Raw genomic sequence first — 18,653 nt, 5'->3', positions numbered from 1 at the left:
TGAAATAACTCGGTTTATGGCCGCACAACATTTACTTAGGAAAATATAACATTTTCTACTGCCCTTTCATGAAACACTTCTTATTCGTACAATGAAATTTGTTCCAATATCCTGCTCGTTAAACGGTTGCAGCGCAAAGACATCGGCCCTCTCGTTAGTTCGAGGGATCCAAAGATGCGTATAGCAGTCAATCCAGTGACTTGATTACGAAGCATTAACAGAGCAAGGCTTAATAGAAGAGCAATTTAAGCTTGTTGACACACCGGCAGGTTCTATTGTCAGCAGAAGTTCTATATTTTTGGACTAAAGGGGTTTGTACTTCAAAGAGGGACCTTTTTACCCCATGTAAACTGATTATCGACGAAAACACGGAGTTGTAATAGTACGCTGTCACTGGCGCACAAAATCGAATTTTGGCAATATCTTGCTACAATAATAATGACAATAAAAAAATAATACGTATTTACTCAACACGGAAGATATCGTAGACGTGCATAATTCAGATTTTAAGATTGTTCAATTTTCTATCTAAATTAAGCACGCACCTAGCGCCTTGCAAACTCTCGTCTCCTCTGTGTGTCTGGATATAAATGGATAGTATATATACGTGCAGCGTATATATACTATCCATTTATAAGGAAAATAAAAGAGTTAAGATTTTGTCTTTAATAACTTTAAGCAAAGTAGAGGCAGGAAACGGTAATTTCAATGTGAGCTCATTGCCCGCCAAATGTTTGAGATGATAGATTTAGTGGGATAGACGATGTATACTTCTGCTGCTCCAGCAGTGCCCGGAAGCTGTTGAGGTTGTCAGTAGCGGTCTCCTTTCGTGAATAGGAAATATAGCAAAAGGCCCCGAAGGGACAGGATGGAGTTGGACGGGAAACGGCTGTCCGGTGAAACTTTACGGTCACACAACTTAAACGCCAGCAGTTTGGTGGCCAGTCGAAAAAAACAGCGACGGCAGGGTTTCATCCATTGATCCGGCCGCAAAATTGAGGCCAAAGAGGCTCAGGTACATGAAACCTACTACGGTCTCGACCAGTTGGCTAACTCTGCCCCCCTTATAACTTGGCTGTAGAATACAAGCAACCGCTGCGACCACCGCTACAGCTGTGCACGCTTTTCCACGATTATACGATTTGCCGCACCTTACTCAAGACCACGCAGCCATAACGTGGCAGTCCCAGCAACAAGAACAGTATTAGCCTCGCCCTCTTTCGGGCGTGCTAAATAAGCATCATCTATCTGTAAGAAGCTTCAGAAGACTTCAAGCCATTGTAGGACGGACGGGATGGGGCAATTATAATCGGGGAATGTACCGCTCTACTGAAAGCAAGCATCTTTCGGCTGGTCGGCTCCTTTAACTAACTGCGTTTTTATTGGGGTTGCAATTTTTGCTTATTCTCATATAAGCCGCTCGCTCCCATTTTGTGGAGTTCGGTGGCAACCCCATGTTTGATTACCCCTCTACCGACTACGATAAGCGGAAAATCTAACTAGTCCTACCTCAAACCTACGCGGCTAGCACCCGCTAGGGGATTTTGTTCGGCCCGGAAGATTAGATCGCTGTTAGGCCATGACCGCGTGAATGGTGTATTTATACACGCATACACTGGACCAAGTCAGAATTCGTACAGCGGCCAACAACTGTTGACGCAATGATATTTTTCTAAAAGAAAGAAAAGACTGTTTTCTATGTCTCTAAAGTCAAATCGCATTACGCCCAACGCTTCGAAGATTATCGCTTGCTGAACTAGCCAAAGGTCCTATGATATGAACAATAACTGTGTTATTATTTTTGCGCATGTACAAGAAAGACGATGCGGTTTGTTTCGGATATAGATCCTTGAACTCATACGATTGATGAAAAGTTGAGACTTAAATGTGGTAGATATTTTGGGAAAAAAGCATTACTCATCCTAGAGAAAGGGAATTTATAAGCGAGTGTGGAGTACAGGATAATAACGATGAACGGTTTCAGAAGGTTTATATAGAGGCCCCTCGTCTAATGACCCGTTAACGCCGTAAAGGCCGTTATAAGCTCATCGAGAAATGGAACACCTTCTACGTTATGAACTCTAGAAATTTAGTAGGAAGTAATAAATGAATAATGAACAAATAGCTCTAGAAAGTACAATGAGCGATACAGGAAGAGCTGCACTATAATTAACTTTTATATCATTATATCAAAAATTTTCGGTATTGGCTCATGTGAAGGATATTTTCGGATTGTCCAGTCAGTTTCTTTCAGAAACAAAAGCGAACATAACGATGAGGAAAGGTGACGCGCCAATTTGGTCAAAATGGGCGTATGCTGTAACAGTTGCTCCTACGTTTCGAAGGTACCTCTATGCCACTTCACGGCAGCCTTATGCCATCGTTGTTTGCGAGCCTACGCTTGCAATAATCATTTCATGCTGTGTTTTTCCCTCATTCCACAGTGGTGATCAGTAGTCGGTATATTTCTGCCTTGCCAAAGACTATTGCATAGTCAGAACAATGGCGTGTGGCTACTAACCCTTTTCGAGATAACACTCTTAACGCGTTACTCCAATAGCAGCCAAAGAAATCGCTGCGGATCCGCGCAGTCCAAAAGGCCTATTCACTATGTGGTTAGTTAAGATTATGCTATTGCCCCGTTTTCCAATACTCCCGGTGCCGCTTCCGCCATACCGTTACTGGCCTTAACTGCTCCCGTTGAATCTGTTGCTTCGAGATTTTAGAGGTGTGTGTGAGTAAGCCGTCAGTTCTACGAGTTTGTTTACTCAGGGATGCACTACATTAAAACGATTGTCTTCTTCTCACTCTATGCACTATTCAAAAGCTTTTAAAGATCATGCCCGGCCGACGGGCTAACCGGGCGTAGTGATCATAGACTCAGAGAGGCATCTGCTCCATTTCGACCGCATCGAAGACTGATTCCGGGGACAGTAGAACGAAGTGTCGCAGGTGGCAGTTGTGAATGCCCGATTTCTACATTCGCTATTTCAGAATCTCTGAAGATAAGTAGTTGAGTCATTCTCTAGGCTTTAGCGGTTTGTGTCCTGCTCGCTCCACGGTCAGATTCAATTTCACTGGTGTAACAGCGCTATAGTAAACTGGAATATTTGATGGCATTCATTAATTTCAGATGAACTATGGATATTTCGAATGGACGAACACTCACAAGTTGTGAGTGTAAATCCGTTCGCTCTACATGTGTCTACTAGTAAGAAGCCCGATCCTAATCCGAAGGGTCTTCACAGATGTTCCGTGTACGGAAGCAGACCTTTACAACCCATAATGGACGTTTTAGTTTTAGTCCCCTGGTTATTGATAGCCTTAGTTAGCTGGTATATTTCGACCCTAAAGACATACACATTCACACTGACAAACACGAAGCCAGTGTATGTTGTTTCAACGGATTGTTGACGGGCATATTACTTTATATAATGGAGGAGAACACCAATACACGAGAAGGACACCTCTGCGATGGTCCAGCTAAGAATGGAATGAAAATTACTGAAGATGTAGACGCCGTACGAACTGCACAAAGCAGTGTAGACTTTACCGTCTACGCCCAGCGTCACTAGCGAGAAATAGCTTCCAATGCCCACGGGTCTCAAGCCTACGAACAGAGTCCTATATCCACGATCGTCCGTTTTTATCTGGGCAAATGTTTTTGCGAGGAAATCAAGTACGTTTTACAATTTTCTAATACCAATCAATTGAATAAAGCGAATTCCTCCACTGCACAGCTAATCATAGCCCTATCAGGTTGGTATATTCATTAGCTACTGGCTTGTAATCCTTTTCAAATGTTTCATGGCATGTTTCAGTCGACCCTTCGCTCTCTATGCAGCAGCATCCCTATATGGCTTCATTTGCAAAATTGCTCCTTGTTTCTACAGACTTAGTTATGGTAAAGCATACTTCAACGATGAAAAAACCTATTCTATTCTCCTACTGAATATAAAAAATCGTCTTATTTTTCCTGTAGTGCCATTGTTGTAAATGACGTTGATAGTCGCTATGTGGAGGACATATTAGCAGCTGTCCCTTTACATCTTGTGGTAATATCTTAATAAGCATGAGTTTTTAGCAAAACTTGCTGCTACAGTTATAAGCCTTTGAACGAAGGGAATCAGTCGTTAACTGCTCAATGTGGGAAATACTTGAATGATTATATTGAACGGCGGCGTGTAGGAACCGCTTGTACATATTAAGAGCACAGTAGTGTCTGCCAACCTGCGGCTCACCGACGCAGAAATCTTTCAGATGACCTTAGCCATTCTGTCGAAGCAGTGTAGCATCGTATGACTCATATGTAAATCCGGCCAACCTAATCCTATAGGGTAGGGACCATCTATCTACTGTATTTAGGCTTTAGGAGGTGTACGCATGTTTGTCTGGTGGAGTAGTGTTTTCCGATTTCCTATACGATTTCGACTTATTTCGACGGAAAACGTTACATTTCTGTGGACAAATTACCTTTTGCCGGATATGCAGTACATAAGCACTATCGTTTCATCTACGGGCTGGCTCTAGTTAACTAGCTGTGGCAGAGTTCGCCTGAGAGTTTTCCACGAGACTGCTCTATACTTTGGACACTGTAGCACTTCCCGCATCCTCCACCCTGCCGATATAACAGGCAGTTGACGGCATGGCCCTGCAATAACTGCAGCGTATATTGCTCGACATGTTCCACTCAGTAAACCGTTGCCCTGTTTGGTGCTGCTGTTCCTAGTACTAAGACATACAGCAGCATAGCCTGTAGGCTATAGTGGGCTGTTTAGGGTAAGAACCATCCAGCAATGCTTGCTCAGCGCTTTCTATTTCATAAGCCGTTCGTTCATATTTGTGTTCTCGTATGTGTATGTGCGACGTTAGCAGCTCTCTCAGCATTGGCTGCTCGGTAGTATAAGCGAAGCCCACGCACGTGTTTCTGCCTGTTACAGACGCTTGTACCGCGAATACATTCTCTTATTTAAATCAACGATGTTGCGAAAATTCACGAAATGCTGCTCAGACCGGACGAGTCTGTTATACTCTTCGTTATCCACATTAGCATGCGCCATGTACTACTATTGCCACTATAATTAGTAATAACGAACGTCACCGACCGGATTAATTTTGTAAGGATGGCCAATTTTGATGGCCTGCCAAACCCTTATCCAGCTTCCCCGTTCGTGGCTACCGCTGTTTGCTTCAACGACCGAAATAATACTAGCAAGCGGCTCTTATGCTTTTAAGGGCACTCCTACATTCTCCTCAAGAGCATAGCATTATGCGCTATTTTCGTCTCTTTTTTATTTTCTTTCCATTATGTTCCCGTCGCTTTTTCTCTTGCTAAAACTATCCCGGCCAAACTGGGTGTGGCCAACGTAATAAAAGATGATGAACCGCTTTCGTTAGAGCAAATTAAACTTAAGGCGCCTCTGGAAAAACTGGATCTTAGGCACGGCCGACCGGCTGTCTAACGTCCAGTTGGTGACGCCGAAGTCGCTCCGTAGTCAGTATTTCGGTTTAATTTAGTGGCCAAACAAAGGAGCCAGCAACGAAATATGGCCACCCCTCGTGCGATTCTCACCTTTTCCACAAAGCTTTCATTTTTAAACAAAGAAGACACCAGTCGTACGGCTATCACGCCAAATCTGTGCTAACAAACGCTGAGCGAACCGGCAGGAACTCTGTCTCTATTCTGCCGCTATCTCTGTCGTATCTGCTGTATTACCGGATATGTTCGCCGGCCCGCGGCTACTACTAATGCCATTTACTTAGACTCGAGTAGTGCTGGCGATTGTAGGTTTGCGTATTGGGTCGGATTCGTTTAAATGCGTCAATCGGTATGGCGTTGCTCAAAGCCGTAGTTGAGGTCAGAACCGGCCAGCCGCTCACTCTTGCTGCATTTGCTTTAGGGGCGGGTTTGGCAACGCGATCTAAGCGATCAAAATGTTAAATAAATTTACCCTATGCTTTTTTTTTTTTATTTAAGCACCTACCTGATGATCGCTGTTTTGATCAGACGGAGAAATACTCATCCGAAGCGTTTTGGTGCTCGTATTTTTGCGTATCGGACGACAGCCTTTAACAGCTAATTGTGTCATCACCGTCTCCCTCAAAGCAGAGCTGAGCTTTCAACTAACTTTTCTTTTCATTGCTTACTAAAAGTCCCAAGTCAGAGGAACCAGGCAGAGTAACGCGTAGCGAGGAAGTCTTGGAAGCGTCGCTGGATCTTTGCATGCCGCTTTTACACGGCAGTTATGCGACATGTAGAGCCACATTCACACACATACACACGCCTGTACAAAACATATCGACTAAGAGACTTACAGTCATACCAGATCAACAGAGGACATACGCAGACACAGAAAGGCATCGTTGGATGGTCAGATGCAGCACTTCAAATTTTGCTAAGCGTCACAGTGGCTACGCTTTCGATCATCACTCACTTCCATTGTCCTCCGCAATTCGTCGACAAGTGATCGCTTGTCACCCGATGGCAGGCGAAGTTGCCGTAAAACAAATAAAATTTGTCCCACGCTTTGCCGCTTGCCCTGGTTGCTTCGGCTCTAGCTAGCGGGGCCTGATGCCAGAACTGCGGGAACCTTTCGGGTGCTTGGCGTGGTTCATTTTTAAGTTAGAGCTCCTCCCGGTTCTTTCTTTCGAACTTTTCTCCGTCTCGTTCTCTCTGTCGCCTTTATTCTCGTATCGTGAGGTTGTCAGCACCGCGAAGGGTTCGCAGAAAATCCCGTAAAAACTGGCTCGAGGCTGCCTTGGCTGGGTGGGCGGAGTCTTTGCTTTCGACGCGCACGCAACCCGGGCCTACCGATGGGTCGCGGGAGTACAGATAAGGTCAGCCGGAGCAAAATGATGTGAAACATATTTGTCGGCAATTCGAATTGTCGACCATTCTGGAATTAGACACGTCGGCAAGGAACTTGATAATGAGCTTCTGTTTGAAGCGAGGTGCCTTTTGCGATGTCGCTACTCGCTCGACGATCAGAACGAGGCCCTGGTTGCGCTTAGGAACGAAGAGACTCTTTAGGGATGAAGAGCCATGGAATCGAGGAACCGACAGTGAAAAAATTTATGAGGGTCTATAGTATCTTCGAAAGATCATGTCGGTTAGCGGAGTGAAGCTTGACGTAGTCGCAACTATAGCGGCGAAATGCATTTATTTTTTTAGTCTTCCTTTTATTATTTTGCTGTCGGTTAAGTCTATGTGGTGATGAAAAATCTTCTCGAACAACAAATACGGGCGGGCTCTCGGTCGTTTAGGGTAAGCGATTAATAACGATTATAGCCTTTCTACAATCATCTATCAATATGAAGCGCACATATAGCAACACCGATAATACAGGCCATCCACTCGTATCGAGAGTACGAATAAACACCAGGTAACAAATAATTTTTTATTAGACCTTTTTGCTCAAATATACTTTTTGCTTAAATATTTTCCAAACTGATGTCTGTCAGCTTATACTCCACGAAAGGTACTCAAAAGAGTTCCTTTACAAACTGCTATATTTCTTGTTCATGTAATCAATTTTTTCTGCCTTTAGGGCGAAAACGGCGCTTGTGTTCTTCGACAAAAAGCAGCATCGATAGAAGTTATCGCACTCATTATCGGTCCACCTATCAATCTGACTGGAAGCACAGCATGACTTCATCAGTCGAAAGAGCGCGAGAATGGCCGCTTAGAAAACTTCGAACTTTATTCAGTGCTACTGTGACTAAGAATACGCCTCGTTGCATTTCTTCGTCTACTCATACTACGAGTTCAGCATGGCGCTTTTGATGATCTATTATATAGCTAATTACCGTCTTACAGTCTGATACAGGTATTCGGGTTTGTGTCCGTGACACTTCGGTCAGAGTGTAAGGTGATATAAAAAATTGAAACAATAGTGTAATATTCCGTTGTGTGATCGCTTTTTCACGTATCTTAAAAAAATCAACGTTTCGGAACAGCAGCGTCACGTAAACGTTTGACTTGAATGAAAAAGAATTGATTAAAGTTCTGTTTTATTCTCTACGCATAACGCAAGTATTGGCTACAAGTACCTCGTGTAATGCCAAATGCCACAGTAATAAGGACAACGCAAAAGCGTCCATCCTGGCTAAGCGCCTTCCTAGTAAAACGAGTCAATAATGTAACAGAGGATAGGCATCAGTGAGTGGTTGTGATTGACGGCCAGCGAAAGGCAGTCTGTGGAGAGTTCCATTAGCTAGTGATATGGTTCTCAGATGAGCTTTCTATAGAGAGTAGATATATAATACCTGGGATAAACCCAGGTAATTTAATCACCAGCCTAGCGCCATTTCGGCCCACTTGCTAGCTAAGTACCGGGGTCGATCGAACCAGATCCTACGCTCAGCCGACGTTTATAGAGATAAGAATAGACAATCAGTAATTATAGCGTATACGAGGCAGGACTACATTTGAAAAGGGCGACCAAGAGACGAGCTTAGGGCCAGTAAATCCGAAAAAACATGGGAAGGGGCGTACACTCTTAGACATAAAGTTGACTGTAGGCAGCTGAATCCAACAAAGTGCTAATGCCAATGGTGCGAAAGAAGAGCAAACGAAAAGGAGAAATGATTTTGCATAGTTTATCGATATGCGACCCGCCAATTGACCCACGGATAATTCAAGCGACGGAAAACCAATGGGTTAGCCAACTGCGACACTCACCCCGACGGCCAACGAGTTACATTCGGAATTATCCTAAACTTACTCGCTAACCATCGGGCTCATACCATTGACATAACCCCCTCGCGGGTAGAATCGGCATCAAATAAGAGGCGGAGTGGTTGCGGGGCCACTGGCAAGGACACCGAGCATTCAGGATAACGTATTTAAAAAATAATCATCGTATCCTTGGTTGGTTGCTTCGTTTTTAGCGTTGTCGTCGTCGTCGTCCTCTTTCTTTTCTTGGCGAGTAGAGCGAAAAGGGTGTGGGGTATAAATGAAAACGATATGGAGACAGCCAGGCTTCCAACCAGAATCTCAACTATTTCCCGTTTTTTATTCTTTTTGTGTGCTTTCGCCCTTTATCATTCTTTTTTTTTCTTTCCATGTGGAGCGGAGGAAAGGGGCTTTTGCTTCAACTTTCCTTTTCGCTCACACGTCCGCCATTATCCCTTTTCATCGTCAGACCCAATTCCACTTTTTCCACTACAAGATTGGCGGTTCCACGTTTGCCAATCGTCGTCGCCGATTTGTCGTGAGAACTAAAAGGACAGAGGTGGAAAGAGTGCGTAGAAAAGGAGATCCCGTGGATCTTTTTTGTCGGCTCGGCTGTTTTCCGCCAATCGCTTATGCTACAAACGAACGAACGACAGCAAGGAGTCGATAAGAAACAAAGGATGCTTTGCTCTAACGCTCACATCCTCCATTAGGAAATTGAAGTGGTGCCGCCGTCGCCAGCGGCCCGTTGCTGCCGCCATGGGTCTTCTTCATGGCTTGCGAGAACGTAAACGTTGAACGGCGATGCTTGGTCGGTGGCAACAGCAGCGGCGGCGCAAAACGGAAAAGGTGGTAACTGGCCGCAATAGCATTCTATGCCAGTAATCGCGACGCCAGACCAATGTCCTCTTCCGGCTGGATCAGGCTCATAGGCTAGGCTCCCGTCTCGCACTTCTTTTTCATCTCTGCCCAGTTCATCCAACTTCTCTCAATAGAAGAACATAAATTTAACTAAGAATAAATGTACATTAAACATTTTTTTCCCTTCCATCGTTGCCGAGGCAATACTGCTCACTTCTCTTGCTTGGGTTTGCCTGCTGCTGCCGCTGCTACTGCTGTGACGAAGTCATCGTTTCACTTCGTTGTGCTTAACGTTCATACGTCGTCAGTCAGTCAGTGGCTCGCAGACACGGTTCCTCACTCATCATTTTGAAGATCGGTCTCCGATGTAGGTGGAGAAGCCGTATGAAGGACAGAGATGTCGTGAGAGTGAATGGTTGTTGGGGAAGGACATAGTGGGAATGTAAAGGGGCAATCACGGCGGTGACAGTGATGCTGGGAACAGCGCCGTTTATCAGTTTAGATCGAGGATCCCCAGGGGGCGAAGGGAAAGGAAATAACACCGATGCTTCAGAAAAGTACTGCCGATCATTGCTATTCGTCTCGCGGCGCTTCTTTTGCTACGACTAATACTGGTGCTGGTGCCACTGAATATCCAGAGGTCTTCCTTCTCTTCTTTTTTAGCTTGCCCTCGCAAATCTTCCACTGATAAAATCAAAGGGAGCTCGATGACTCGAACCCCGAAGCTGTCCACCGATTGAACTCACTCGTGAACGCTTGCTATAAAAACGGAAACGACAAGGAGGACGATTTCTAAATCTAGGGAACGGGTAGGCAGGACTAAGTCCCAAGACTCATGCTAAAGCGGATCGTCTGCTATACTCACTAGTGTTCAAAGTGGCGAAATGCTGCGGCTACCGCTATTGCTGCTGTTGATGCCTCCACGTAGGACGAGATCACAGCTAAAGGAAAGGAGCTTGAAAAAAAGCAGTTCCAGGCTACGCAAAACTGGAAATTTGTTCTGTTCACATAGGGAGAAGACTAGCGGGACTATTTGTTTACAACCTTAACTACCCCTCATTGTCTCCTGCCCCACCCGCCTTTGCTCTCACTCTCGCATACACCGAATAAAGAAAAGAAAAGACAGCAGCGCCCTTCGGCACTACGATAACGCGACGCCACCAGTAGAAGCCCTGCGAGCAGCCTAGAGCCCACCCGTTGGGCCTATCTTTTGACTTCGTCCAGCCGCCGCTGACTCAACAAGTGAGTTAAGGTGAAAAGAGGATTTGTCTTCGCGGCCGATTGTTCCGCCTAAACGGACACGAAGTGGATGACAGTTTTTTTTTATTAAACGTATACACAGCCGTCCTTCGGGTACAGCCACAGCGGGAATAGCAGCAGTAGCGGTCTAATAGCCAGGAATGAAAACAGCCCCCACAATGATACTGAATATAGGGAAACACGTCAAGCTGAAAGAAGGCTAAGGAAAGGCTAAATAGGAATCGACGGCGGGCGATGGTTCGAGCGAACTCAGCGAACGCGCTCACATTCTGGCAGCAGAAATAGAAAAACACCGATGGCAACAGAACTATGTGCAGAAGGACCCCTTTAATTAGCGTTGGCCTTTGCCTGTGTTTACCGATCTGACCTCAGTCCTATCATGGATGCTCACACGCACAACAATGAATGGGGATGGACAAAACGCGAACGTCTAATAAGACGACTCTGTCATAGCGGCAGAAGGACCAAAAGCAAGCGTTGACAGCTTTGCGTACTGACGCAACATATGGTACTGACCTTGGGTTGAAGGATGAGAAATAACGGCAAGATTTGTTACGCTGATTACAATGTTGTTGCATTAATGGACTAGAAAGTGGACTCCTCTTTATTACATACATGAAGCCAGTCCATTGACTAGATGAGTTGTATCAAAGGAATGTATGAGTGTTAGGTATATGATGAGTTAGCATGCGTTTTTTTCAAAAACGCATGAGTATTTTGAAGGATGTGAGCGCATACGAAACTGGCAAAAATTAAACGGTAGTTCACCGTAGAATACTTTTTTGAGGTGAGCGGATTCAATATACGGGACATTCGAATCTACTGCGTTTCCAGGTAAGAGAAATAAACACACACGGCATCGTAATGGTAACTGTACAGAGAGCAATTATGATAGCTTTTGTTCCATCCATTTGCTTTTTATCACCCATATTTCTACTGATCAGCAAGCTATTGGTATCAGGAACCCTATCTTAAACGTATCTACGATGTAGAACATACACGCATAATAAGCTCCATACCGAGAACTTCTTACAGTTCTATTCTCCAGCTTTTCTTCTAGTTAGAGCCATCTGCTACCTCAAACCTTTTCCTACCTGCTAGTTACAACAAAATCCAATGCATAGCTTCAAACACATGTCGCATGTACGCACGATACGTCTTGGCCCATAGCAAAGCTAACCATCGATACCCGGCAAGAGAATACCGTCAGAGGATCCCAAAGCTCAAGCCTGCGTTAGTCTGCTATTTTGCTTTTTTACTTCCTGCCATCCTGCATTCTTCTAATTAGTGCAATTATGAAGCATGCTATCCCAAGAAGGCATGGGACGGAGCCATCAGCCGTGGCCATCTTTTTTTGATAGGGTTTTCTCTCTCGTCTTCCATTAGGGCACGGTGTTCCATTTGCATTGTCGCCACTGCACTTCTGCTACCTGGAAGCTCCAATTTCTGTCAAGTGCTGCAAGTATTATACTACAGGCGTTGCGTGAGGGACGTGCCTTACAACCTTCAGGCTCATGGGGTGCCGTGGGGGTGACGACGAGACAAAGCTCTGAGCCCTTGTTCACTAGCTCTTTCTTGTTATAAGCCCTTGCCGTTCCCAGTTTTTCTTCTCGTTCAGTGAGTCCCGTTCATTCCCGTTATGTTACATGCGTAGCGGTCCTAGCTTATTATCCCAGCTTTTGGCTTATCCTAGGAGAAGGGTGCGATTGTCGTCCATCAGGGACCCAGGAGCTGTAGCAGGTACTGGGATGACGATGTAGCCCGTGGATTAGGGGCGTCTTACTTCACACAGCGGCGACGGTGGGTTAACGCCGACTTAAACGAGTATATGTCTTATGCTCTGCGCCGTGTTCTCTGAATCATCGTTCGGTTTTCTGCAGCATAGACGCTGTACGCACCAACTGTTTGTGTGCCAGCCCTGGATTTGGTTGTTGTGTGTCGGGTTGAACGCTGTCCTTGTCTGTTTGTACGTATGTGAGTAAAACGTGTCCTTACAGTGCGTTTATGTTGGTGTTTGGTCATTGTTATTATCGGTATTATCAGACAGCGTTTGCCGCTGGCTGAACACCCAACGTTCGGGGAGCGACTTCGAAAATAAAACTTATTAGCAAGGCATGCTGATTTACTATTAGCGTTAGCTAGTGGAACGGCCAACAGAATCTATGCTTGCTAATGGGTGTCTATGTACTATGTATGCTGTTTTTCGTATGGCATTTGCTTGCCATTTCGTGCGCTAACTGCGCTGCGTGAATCCACGCATAACCCTTGTGTATATATGTGTATGTGTCCTATTGTGTGTGATGGCCCACGACGGGTCCATCTGTATATTTTGGTATGCTTATGTCTTTATGATGTTCTACTTCTTTCCTTCTGTTTTACCTTGGACTCTCCAGCGCCGACACACTATATCACAGTGCGACGCGGGATACTGGCCTAGCAATGACGATTACTCATTAAAAATCCGTTTATCACCAAACCATCACCGATGGCGCTCGAAGTTTGCGCGACTTTTTTTGTTGTTCCTATCCGGCCCTCCGTTACCGTACAACGAAGCTTTTACACGAAATTTTCCAGTACTCCGTCTACTCGTCGTGACAGCGTATGCGCTGTACGGGGCCATGTAATCGAAGCCACTCAGAAGGTTCTATGTCTCACTTGGTTTTTTATCTTTAGGCGTTTACTACCAGATAATTCGTTGAGCAAACCTTGCCGCGTTACGGCTGCCAGGAACACCAAGCAGCCTTGTCTGATCAGACCTAGCCTAAATCAGGCTTGTTAGGCATTGATTCGTGGCTCGGGGACATGCACGGTCGGTTCGTCCACGGAGTTGCTTATATGGCTTGCCGACATCGGCCGTGAAGCCTAGGACAGATTGCCTTTCTAATCCTGTATAACAGTCTTCTATCACAGGTAGTGCTGTGGACAAGAGGCCTGATCCTAGCGGGATATGCACCACTAATGCTCTTCCTGCTAATTTCACTGCTACATTAAGCAGCTTGCCTTGCCAGTCAGTGTTGTCCTGATCGGCGCAACACTGTGTTTCTGAACCTGCCTAGATTGCTACTTTACGGGCTGATCGCCGTTCAAGCAAGCAGTGAAACAGAATGTTCTCCTTTCGATAGGTTGTTTCCTTAGAATCCTCTCAGTTACGAACATTTGGCTTACATTGCAGTACGGTTGTCCCCCTCCCAGAAGCCGCCCGCGATACGGGGTCGCTAAAAACAATTTTCCAGAGCGAACCAGTCAAAACTACATAAATGATATCAAGCCCGCCCAAGAGAAGGTTACTCTAGCAATGCATACGAATCGCTAGAGTAACCTTGTCAACAGCTATTCAATAACTTATATGCTTAGCGCTTGGAGACTGAACCTTTTCGAAACATGTTTTGCTTTAAATTTCCATATGTATGACGTCCTTAGATTTTCGTACTCATTTATATTCAATCAGATTGAGGCTAAGCCAGAGACTGTAGTGAACGAATTGAAGTATTACTTCTTCAATTTTGTCCTTTCCTAGGAAGATAGGCGTTCTCATTATTATTTTGCTATTTGGTTCAGCAATCGAAAAATTTCATCCCTTTTTAGGAAAAAGGCCTAGCGATCTCCTGCAGCAAAAAAAAAAAAAAAAAGTACCTGTTCATACTAAGCGAAACAATACATGCTTGTACCATTTCTACATATATGGATTACATATATTTGTCTGTGCTCTGCGAAAAAGCCATACACCCCTTGATCTCTACCATGCCAGCGTCTATACGCTCTTGGCCAAGTACGATGGCACTATTCTCGATATGTTTCGGTCTAGTCTGCCTGCCGTGGTCTCTTTGCCCTGAATAAACAAGTTCGCCTTCTTAACTTAGTATCGTCAGCTACTTGCGCTGCCATATAGATACTCAAATATGCGCATCCGACTGCGATGGCATAGTGGGCAATGTGGAATTGGCTAAAAGGCAGAAGCCAACGGAATGTAATGTAGGTGAAAGAGAATCTACTACGCAGCATCGATATGCAGTGACCCAATGCCGGATGCCGTAGGCATCTTCCCTTCCGCCGCCCCTGGCTTGCCCTGCAGTGAAGGGCTGAAGCCAACGCTAGCAAGTCAACAACTCGATGAAGTTCTTACTACCGCTGCTGTTGTTGTCGTTGGCTCGCCGTCATCCGTCCCTGTCTATATCTATCTACGGCAATAATATTACTTAATATGGCTCTACTCAGCTCTACGCTGGAATGCCGACGAAGCCAAATTTGACTAATTCGCAGCCGACAGCCCTGGCCAGCCGACGACTAGAGATGCGTTACATTTGTTCTCGCATACTAATACACAACATTAACTGTAATAGTACTTGTAGTGACAATATGTATTTTCTCTGCTCATCAGTCAGTCGGGGCTCATTTTCAAGCTTTTCCGTTCCATCGGTTCCTATTTCGATCCCTTTCCACCACTCTCGGTAGTCTGTTGCCCCCGGCAGACATTTAGCCGAGGGCTAGTGCACACACCACAATAGCAATCCCCTTCTGCAGGCGTCCCCTTTCAACGACGATAGACTGTATATCCCAGACAACCACTTCAATAACGGATTGTTACAAATTAAGATGCTTCACTAGTGTTAGCTGAGACTATGGCGCCACTAACCGATGGTACAATTTACAATAGCAGAAGTAGTAATATTAACAGAATCTGAACAAATACAGTGTAGATATATGCACAAGCGGATACGACCACTGTACCACAACATATAGCATGGTGGCCACAAATCAATGTCAAATACTGATAAAAGAGTGGGCTATATATAGCGGGGCCGTGGAATGAAATCACGATATCACTCTTGCACAGAACGTCAATATTAAATGGAAAGATGGCAGCAGGAATTTGTCCCTGTTGTCAGTTTCTAAAAAAAATAGATGAATGAATGATAATAGGCACTTGATGTACATATAATTCTAATTACTAGATTATAATACGGTGATGAATATAGCTTGTGGCAAAATTAGTATAAAATTCGCTGATTGCTTGTTGTATATAATAATGATTGTTTCAATATTATATTTCGTTTTGTCATTGCCATTGATTTGACGTTACAGCTGCAGTTCTAATGATACTAGCTCTTAAAGGTAAGCAGTAGGAGGATATGATGCCGTAATTTTGAACAGACCCCTTTCTACGAAACATCATTTAGCGTTTAGATGAAGGCCGTCTGCGCCAAATGACTATAGCTTAAAGTGCATAAATATAGTCCTACGAGACGTCCTCGCATTCGCTTCATACATGTTTCACCAGTGCATCTTAAAGCACCTTAAAAGCCCGATATGATCAAGCCTATCGTTTGTCTTAAGCCATTTGGATTACGCGCATTTCGAAAGCCAGCATGTTTGAGGAGAACGCCTAACAATGCCACTGGGCGTCACGATTGAACCAGCAAGCTTGCCACAATTCGACAAATGGTCAAACAGTAATCTACGAAAATACCGCACAGAGGGAGCTTTCCTTACGGGTAGACCCAGTAGAAAGCTGGACACTACCCATGGATGTTCATCGGTCAGCCGATCCCTAATGGGATCGAAGGAATGAACATCTACCGGCTGGTAGTTTAAGAACGCCAATCGAGGAATTCGAGCTTCGGGGGCGGCCCCGCAAGCTGATTAATAACAGTAATAGTAGTGGCCTTGACTTTCATAGTCTATCTCCTGCAATGTCATATTTTCAAACCTCTTGTTTAACATGGGCAAAAGCCGAGAAATTCTAAGATGTATCTGCAATATATATTTAGCGAAAAAAAAACAAAGCATTAATTTTTATAATGTTGCTTAAAAAATAGCTGATAAATTAGCTTTCCGTGAAAGAGATTTTTTCAATATACGCTTAGAAAATAATCGTCTGGCAACGTCAAAATATCTATGGTCGTACTTTTTTGCATAACAAATTCATACATTAATTCAAAAATGTCACGGATAGACAAATCCAAAGATTGTAGATTTGTGTGGAAAAAGACACACAAAATGAAGATGAAGTTGAAGGACGAATGGCTCGAGCATAGAATTGGACCGCCGCCATATTGCCACAAACGAAGAGCAGCCGACTAATAAGTGGTTGAGGGTTTAGCCGGGATAATTAATCAATAATTAACTAATAGCACACGGTCACACGTAAAATATGTTGTATTAAAGATACGCTGTATTATACGAGGGGCCAGAAGAGGAAATAGTCACGACCACTCCTCGCTTGTGTCGCTCAATCGAAGCAAGCTGCAGCGTCGTTCATTGCCTTCTAGTCCAAATACGTTTTCACCGAGAATTCACCTCAAACGTACTTGTTATCGTAAATGTTGTTATACTTTGCGCGCATAAATAATCAAAAACAAAGGCTATAAATGTACACCATATTGTATACTTCTTCCTTTTCTTCTTGTAGAGACCCGTACATATCTTATAGCCGTCGGAAACTGCGGCGGCAAGCGAACGGAGTGAAGGAACACCGGACCCAGACCGGCAGCGGAGTTCGTTTTACCACACACCGTGGCGCTGGAGCCCCATGGCGAAAAAGAAGTAGCAGACGAAAGAGGACGAAGGATATAAAAGTTATGATTTAAGTTTCAGATCAAAATGTTTTGCACCTTCCTGGGCTTGTGTTTGGAGGGAGACCTTGGTCGATTAAAATAGGAAACAAGAACAACAGGAATAAAGTATTGCGGAAAGAATGTGCGAATAGTGGCAATACGAGATGACACGGTAACCGTAGATAGAAGAGATCTTATTAACCAGATTTTTTTTTTTAATTTTTTATTATAACCATTTTATGTTTTATGATTTATTATAACCAGAGGTTAATATGAACCGTCACGACCACGAAATTCAAAAACAAGAACTTGACCTCCCCTTTTCTCTACGATACTATCGTGATGTAAAACAAATCAGGATTAGTCCTCAGGCTGATGTTTGGCCGCCTTTAACAGTTATCTGAAATGACCACCGTTAGATTAAGCGACACAAACAGATGTATTCACAACGAAAGGCCAAAGTAGTAGCAGTACCTTAGCACCATTGATGCCTTGAAATCCTTTCTCTTCGTTGTATTACTGTGTATGTTTTTATGCGTATGGTCCTTTAACATGCAGAATGTGGTTAGCGTCTCCTTTCGACGGGCACCCTAATGCATGCTTCACGATCATTTGAAGGTACAGCTGCTGCTGGTGACACGAGTTTGCAATGCGACAAGGTTCCACTTTTAAAAAGGTTCCGCCACCCCTATCCTCTATGGCCAGGCGAGTTACTGTCTCACCAGAGCAGGCCGGACTTAACCAAGCGGAGAGAATTCTCTATTTCTCACTGTATCTTTCCACTGGGGTCCCTTCCTGCACCTGTCTGACCTGCACCAGTGACCCAGTGGCACTGCCTGGGATTCCATGTAAAAGAAAAAGAGAGAGCTTTCTGTCGTGAGATGTCCTCTTATTTTATGTAAAGTATGTACCTGTTTATACCGCCATCTTCTCTTGTACCGTCTTTGCCATCTTCTTTTCTCGTCCACACCTGAATAAATTAGGAGTATATTCGTTTGAGCTTTGCTAGCAGCTTCGTCGGAAGGTGTCCGTAGTTTCGAAATTTAAAGAAAACTATCGTACCACATAAGGAAAAGACGAAAGTGTGGCGGAAATGTAGATACTTCTTTACATAGACGCTTGTATTCTGTTGTACTGTTGGATGTGTTTTGTAGGGACACAGGCGGATAGAAGGTGGAACAAATTCAGAGAGATGAACAACGAGTTTAATTATATATCAGATAATACTTTTATACATGTATAAAGGACTGCCGAAAAAGAACCGTTTTTCTAGCTAAATTAAGTATCATGTCTCAGGTGGTCTG

This window comes from Varroa destructor, unplaced genomic scaffold (genome assembly GCF_002443255.2).
Source record: "Varroa destructor unplaced genomic scaffold, Vdes_3.0 BEIS01000001.1, whole genome shotgun sequence".
Lineage (NCBI taxonomy): Eukaryota > Metazoa > Arthropoda > Arachnida > Mesostigmata > Varroidae > Varroa > Varroa destructor.
Note: the sequence above shows the minus strand (reverse complement) of the source record.